This window comes from Elephantulus edwardii, unplaced genomic scaffold (assembly GCF_000299155.1).
Source record: "Elephantulus edwardii isolate Elephantulus edwardi_28Jun2011 unplaced genomic scaffold, EleEdw1.0 scaffold00020, whole genome shotgun sequence".
In the NCBI taxonomy this organism is placed as follows: Eukaryota; Metazoa; Chordata; class Mammalia; order Macroscelidea; family Macroscelididae; genus Elephantulus; species Elephantulus edwardii.
The window spans coordinates 19,395,214-19,403,276 of NW_006399770.1; positions in this window are offsets into that span (position 1 = coordinate 19,395,214).

Consider the following 8,063-nt stretch of genomic DNA (forward strand, 5'->3'; position numbering starts at 1 on the left):
GGCTGAATGTCTTTCTCTCCTTTGTTGACCCTCCACCCTTCTCAGCATCATGTCCCTCTCCAAGGAATAGCACCTCCTAACAATATGCCCAAAGTATGTGAGGCAACGCCTCATCATTTTTGCCTCCAAAGGTCACTCTGGCTGCACCCTCTCCAAGGCATATTTATTCGTTCTCTTGGCTACCCATAGGAAGTTCAGTGCTCCTCCCAACACCATAACTCAAAGATGTCAGTTCTTTTTCTGTCATCTTTATTCATTGTCCAGAAAGCTTATGGCCTAAATCAGATGCACCTTAGTCCTCAAACTGACATCATTACTCCTCAATAATTTGGAAAGGTCCCTAACTGCAGATTTTCCCAGTGCAATGTGTCTTCTTATTTCCTGACTGCTCATACCAAGGGTGTTAATTGTGAATGCAAGCAAGAAGCTGTTGACAGTTTCAATCTCCTCTCCATCCATCATGACACTGCCTATTGATCCAGTGGTAAGAATCTTTGTTTTCTTGATATGGAGACTCAATCCATACTGAAGACTGTGTTCCTTGATCTTCTGCAACAAATGTCTCAAGTCCTCCTCATTTTCAGCCTTTGCAATTTCATACTATGTGTCAGAGAGCTGGACAGTGACTAGGAATGATAGAAAGAGAATGTATGCAATAGAGCTGTGGTGCTGGAGAACAGTGTTGCATATACCATGGACTGCTTAAAGAACAAACAGTTTTGTCCTAGAGAGAGTGAAACCAGGATGCTCCTTAGAGGAAAGAATTCTGAAGCTTTGTCTGACATACTTCGGTCATGTTGCAAGGAGGGACCAGTCCTTGGAGAAGAACATCATTTTTTGGAGAGTGGACAGACAGCAAAAGAGAGGCAGAACCTCAGTGAGAGGGATTGATTCAGTGTTTGGGGTAATGGGAGTAGGTGTGTCAGAGACAGTAAGGTTGGCACAGAATAGAGCAAGGTGTAGGGCTATGAGTCGCAAGGAATTCGATGGCACATAACAACAATCCTTTATGTAGTACAAGGTATTTATCTTACATAGGGCCTTTCTTGCCTTGAGTTTATAATTTGAAGATAATCTCAATAATGCAAGGGATTAGTCAATTGTTATACATACAAAACTGAAAACCTAACTTCCATCTAATGAACTTCAACTTATAGCAACCTCGCTGTATGGTTTTGAGGTTGTAAATATGTGCTTAAGGAGACTGTCCATCTTTCTTTCATGAAGCAGCTGATAAAATTGAACTTCCAGCATATGGTTAGCAGTACAATATAGACATTACTGCTACTGTTAGATGCTATCCAGATGGCCTTGACTCATTTCATGATCCTACACACAACAGAATTAAATCCTGCCCACTTCTGCTAAATTTACAATCTCAGCTATGCTTATTCCCATTCTGATAGTCACTCTGTCAGTCCATCTCATTGAGATTCTCTATTCTAGTTTCTCTCTTTTCTTGCCCCTCAACCTTTCAAAGTATAATGTAGTTTCCCAATGACTAGCTCTCGTGATAATATGTCCAAATCATCTAGCTATTTTTTGCTTCTAAAGAATCACTCAAGTTCATGTCTTTCTTCACAGATTTGTTTGTACTTTTGGCGGTCAAATGATGTTAGTTGTGAGGACTAAGGTGCACTTGATTCAAACCATGATCTTTTCAGTTGTTTGCTACGCATCTGAGAGATGGACAAAGAATAAGGATGACAGAAAAAGAACTGGTGCTTTTTGAACTGTGATGTTGGAGAAGAATAGGGAATATCTCATGGACTGCCTAAAGAATAAACATCTATGACTTGGAAAAGGTGAAGCCAGAGTGTCCCTTGCAACTAAGACTGGTGAAGTTTCATCTCACATATTTTGGGCATGTTACTAAAAGAGGTTATTCTATGGAGAATAACAACCTGCATGAAAATATGGAGAAACATCATTGGAGAGGAAGACTCTTAACGAGGTAGGTTGACACAGTGACTGCAGCAATGGGCTTGAGTGTATCAGTAACTGTGAAGATGGTGCAATGTAGGACAGGGTTCAGATCTGTTGGAAGCAGGAGCGGCATCCACTTCTGAAATAGCTTGCCTCCGAAACTCTCTGATTGTGGAGAAATTACGAAAGCTATACAAGTGTTCAGGTCTTTCGTTCATAGGGTCACTAGGAGTCATCTACAACTTGACAGCACTTAACAGCAGCAACAACAATGAATCATACCTGATTTTATGGTACCTAACATCAACAACAATATAAGAATATATTCACTATTCTTCCCTAACACCACAATTCAGAGGCTTCAATTATCCTTAGATCTTCTTTATTCACTATCCAACTTTCACATGCATATGAAACAATTGAAAATAGCATAGTTGGGGCAGGCACACTTTAGTCTTTAAACTGAAATCCTTGTTCTTTAACATTTTAAAGAGGTCCTTGATAGTATATTTTCCAAAACAACATGTCATTTAATTTACTGACAGCTGCTTTTATGTATGCTGACTGTGAATCCAAATTAAAATTAAAACCATAAAAACTTCTTTCTTTTGCCATTTATCCTGATGTTGCTTATTGGTGTAGATGGGATGTTGTTGGTGGTTTGTTTTTATTTTTTTTCTTTCTTTGCATGGAAGTGTAATCCATATGCAAGAGTATAATCATTGCTTTTCTTCAGTAAGTGATTCAAGTCCTCTTCACTTCCAGCAAGTAAAGTTATATGACTTGTATAATGCAGGCTATTGATGAGACTTATATATACGACGAGACTCCCCAATCCTGAGGCCACATTTTTCTTCATATAGTCCAGCTTCTCAAATTATGTGCTCAGTTTACGTATTGAATAAGTATGATGGAAGTATTAAACTCTGATGTGCCCCTTTCCTGATTTTAGATGGCATAGTACCCTCTTATTGTGTTTGAACTAGTCTTGGTCTATGTATATGTTCTACATGAGCATTAACAAATGGAGGTGTTGTGTTTGTTTGTTTGTTTTTTTAATATTCCTGTTATTGTCAATATTATTAATATTTTTTCAGCCAAGATCTATCTGATGTTAGTGATGACAAGGGTGCCTAAAATCACCTATCATGATAAATCAACCTGCTTGTACAAACAGTCATGCCAACAGAAATGTCTTCTTTAGTTTTTTAATGTGGTTGTTTGTTTTTGTTTAGTTTTTCTTTTTAAGAGAGGGGGAAATGAAGACAGAATGCATTCAAAACCACTGCTCATTAATCAATTTAAACTGTCAGGACAAAGCAAAGGAATCTTAGTGGTATACCACAAAATTTATCAGACAATTAACCAAATGATGGGCTATACAAATCTACCAGCTGATCTGTGGGAGAAATGTGCACAGTCTCTTTCCATACATTTTCACAATCTTTGAAGCCTCATGAAGGGTTCCCATGAGTTGGAATCAACTGACAGCAGTACGTAAAAGATAAAACAGAACTACCTGTCTTATAGGGTTTCCAAGACTGTAAATCTTTATTGAAACAGACTGCCTCATCTTTCTTCTTCTAAATTACTGATGGATTTGTCAACCATTTTGTGGGCAGATCAAAGCTTAATACACTGAGCCACCAGAGGCCTGTAGGGGAGGAAATGGAACCTCTGCCAGATTTAAGAAACACTGCATGGTTCAAAATCAGGAAAGGAATGTATCAGTGATGCATCCTGTCTCCATACCTTTTGGGTCTATATGCAGTAGAGATCATTCAGGAGGCTGGACTTTATGAGGAGAAATGTGGCATCAAGTTTGGAGGAAAACTCATCAACAACCTTCGTTATGCAGATGATACAACCTTGATTGACGAAATTGCAGAGGACCTGAAACATTTGCTGCAGAAAATCAAAGACTGCAGTCTTCAGTACAGATTGAAGCTCAACATTAAGGAAACTAAGATTCTCATTACTAGGCCAATTGACAGCACCATGATGGATGGAGAAGAGATTGAGATTATTAATAATTGCTCGGCTCCTCAATCAACATTCTGGGCACCAATAGTCAGAAAATCAAAAGGTGAGTTGTACTGTGGAAATATGCTGTTAGGGACCTCTCAGGAGTGCTAAAGAGCAATTATATCAGTCTAGAGACTAAGGTGCGCCTGATCCAAGCCATGCTCTTTGCTATTACTTGCTACATATCAGAGAGTTAGACAGTGATTAAAGGTGACAGAAGAATAATCGATGTCTTTGAGTTGTGGTTCTGGGAAAGAGTATTGAACATACCATGGACTGCCAAGAGAACAAACAAGTCTGTCCTGGGAAGAAATCAAGTTGGTTGTTGGAGTCAAGGATTTTGAAGTTCTATGTCACATATTTTGGGCATGTTGCTAGTAAGGGATGTTCTCCAATCACTGGAGAAGGACATTATGCTTGGAAGGTTGGAGGAACAGCACAGAGGAGATCCTGAAGGAGATTGACTCCGTAATTGGGGTAATAGTGCTGGGTGTGTTGGCATCAGAGAGATTGGCTTAGGACATGGTAGAGTTCAGAGTTACTGTGCAGAGTCGCTCTGAGTCGCAGTTGACTTGAGGGCACAAAACAACAACAGACGTATAGAACAGGTCAAAAGTTGTGAGACTGAGGACTGCATAAAACCGAGACAGCAGTACAGGCTACAGTGCAGGCTTTCTCCCTAAAAGCAACTAGGAGGCCACAGGAACCTAGAGATTTTTTTAAAGCCGATATGGTTGGACTTTCAACCATATGGAGTTAACATGAAAATCACTGCCTTGAAACCAGAACCGATTCATAACTGTCCCTCCAGTGAGTTTTCTGAGGGTATAAATCGCTCACAAGGAGATTGATTACCCAACCCATCAGAGAAGTGTCACCTTTGGGTTAGCATCATGACTCCTTACTCACTAGGGCATCACAGCTTCCTAAACCATGGAGAGAGAAAGATAAACAAAGCAAGAAATCTTTTTGGGGAACATAAAGAGATAATAATGATTGCCTAAACAATGGAGAGGTCTGAGAGGAGTCTGGGAGCAGATGCCCTAGTAAGTCTCAGCGTACTCATGTTGTCAAGAAGGAATTGTTCTTGTCAAAACTGATGAAGCTGATCTTGTCTCCTGGCTTGTATCCTATGACCTCTTAAGTTTTCCTGATTCTTGGCTGTAGCTTGTTACCTCCCTAAAAAAAGCCATAAATTATGATTCTGGTCTGTGAGTTAAATGTGAGCACTGCAACAAATTATACAGGCAGCACAAAAGTAGAGAGTGTGGTAGGGAGTGGGGCTGCTTTCAAAAACAGTGAAAAAGTCGAAAAACAAAGTTTTGTCTGGCAGTCACTTCATAGGGGTGAGCTTTAAGTTGATTTTATTTATCATCCTTTTATTAAAGCTAGAGAAATTCAGATACTAGGTTACAGTTTTTATCTCTGGTTCTTAAAAATTAGATATAGTTGAGTTTTGTTATTGTTGTTATATGCCGTCGAGTCAGAAGTGACTCAAAGTTGACCGTCCAGTGAGTTTTCAGAGGCAGGAAAATACACAGGGAGAGACTGCCTGCCCATATGTCTCCAGCTGAGTAGCTGGTGGTTTGAACCTTTGGGTTGACAGCATTGCCCCTGATCATTAAGGCCCCAAAGCTCTCTAGCAAAGATTATTGTTGTGTGCTCTTGAATCAGAACCCACCCACCGCTGCCTCCCAATAGGTTTTCAGAGGTAGTTGATTGCATTGAAGGAGATTGTTGGTGGATTTGAACTGCATGCCTTGTAATTGCAGTGCAACTTCTTACCACTAGGCCACCAGAGGGCACCCAAAACAATAACTAGGATGGTAATTAGTTCTATATTCTAAAAAAAAAGTCCAATTAAAGCATATCCATTCCAATATAAAAAAGAATTAGTAAATATGGAGCTAGAAACATATTTTTTACCTATCCTTCACAAGGTAGAATTATTATAGTACCATATATACAAGAAAAAATACTACATAATCAATTTTAGGGATAACTATTGATTTCTTAGTTATCAACAATGTAGTAAGTCACTCTGCCCATCAAAATGAAAGTAGTTTGAATCTCCTAGTTGCTCCAACAGAGAAAAATGGGAAATCGCTTCCATGTGAAAACCTACTGGAAGTTTAGTTATTAGTTGATTCCAACTAGATGGTACTTGCTTGTTTACTACTTGGTTTTCATGATTAGACTAAAACTTTTCTACTTTGATTACTTGTATTTATCTCATTGATGTTTTGTTAATTTACATTGAGGTTTTTAATAATGAATTTGTGTTACTATAGCTTCAACATTCACCATAGGGCTCAGTTGTTGTATATCATCAATTCAAAATTAATTCACAGCTTACTTTCCAGAGGGTTTTCAGACTCTAAATCACATGGAAGAAGACTGGTCATCTTTCTTCCACAGAGCAGCTGGTGGATTTGAAATGCAGGCCTTGTGTTGGTGGCATAATTCCTTATTAGGAGCTCTAGTAGCCTAGTAGTAAGAAGTTGCACTGTAATCCCAAAGACACATGGTTCAAATCTACCAGCTTCTCCATGGAATAAGGCTGGGAAATAGCTTCCAGTGCAATTCAATGCCTCTGAAAACTCGCTGGAGTTCAGCTATAGGTCAGTTCTGACTCAATGGCACATAGCAACAATAAGAAGCCAATAGAAAGGACCTCTGGTGACCTAGTGGTAAGAAGTCTCACTGCAATCCCAAAGGCACATGGTTCAAATCCACTACCTTCTTCATGGGAGGATAGGCAACATTCTTCTCTGCAATTAACTGCTTCTGAAAACCATCTGGAGAGTCAACTATGAATGGGTTCTAACTTGATAAAAAAAACAACAACAATGAAGCCACCAGAGGGCTGATAAGACTACAAATGTGAAGTGTCTTTGTCTCACGGAGAGGACTGAATAGCTTGCTGACAATCTAAATAAGATAAATAGCACCTCTCGGGTTTTGTTATTATTGTTATGTGCCTTCTAGCTGACTGATTCAGTAACTCTATAAACAACAGATCTGAACCTATCCTATGCCATCTTCAACATGTTTAATATACTTGAGCTCATTGCTACAGTCACTGTGCCAATCCATCTAGGTGAGGGTCTTCCTTTCATACACTGACCCTCCCTCTTTTCAAATATGATGGGTTTCTCTAAGGACTGACCCCTTCTAACAATGTGTTCTAAGTATATGAGATAAGGTCTCACCATCCTTGATTCTAAGGAGAATTCTGGTTTCAATTTCCTGAAGAAAGACCTGTTTGATCTCTTGACAGCCCATAGGATATTCAGTACTATTCTCCAACAATACAGTTAAAAAGCATTGATTATTCTTGTCATCCTTAGTTATTGTCCAACTTTCAGATACATACAGCAAGTATCTAAGATGACCATGATTTTTATCACATGCACCTTAGTTTTTAAACTGGTATAACTACTCTTCGCCACTTTGGAGAAGTCCCTGACAACAGATTTCCTCAATGTGACATGTCTTTTGATTTCTTGACTTTTACTACCAAAGATGTTGATTGTGGATCTAAGCAAGATGAAATCCTTGACAACTTCAATATTTTATCCATCTATCATGATGTTGCCTTCTGGCCCACTGTTGAGAATTTTTGTCTTCTTTTCATTGAGATGTAATCCATATTGAAAGCTGTTGGTGGTGTTGCGTACTGTTGGGTTGGAATTAACTCACAGCTGGCTCTTCAGCAAATTTTAAGAGGTAGTAAATTGCGTAAGAGTTGATTGTCCATCTTTCTTCTGTGGAGCAGCTGATGGATTCACCAAATACCTTTGGATTGATAGCACAATTCCTTGTATACTTGTGAACTTTGTAGCACAAAGCTGTGATTTTTCATATTCTGTTGTTGCTGTGTACCATCTAGTCAGAACCAACTCATAGCTGACACTCCAGAGGTTTCCAGAGGCAGTTAATCTCATGAGCAGAGATTGCCCATCTTTCTCCCATGGAGCAATAGGATGATTTAAATCACATGCCTTCGGGATTGGAGCACAGCAACTAGACAAAGTATTTCTCTTTTTTAAATTTTTTTTTAAACTTCTTTTTCTCTCTCTTTTTTTCTTTTTAAATTTTTATTATTTTTT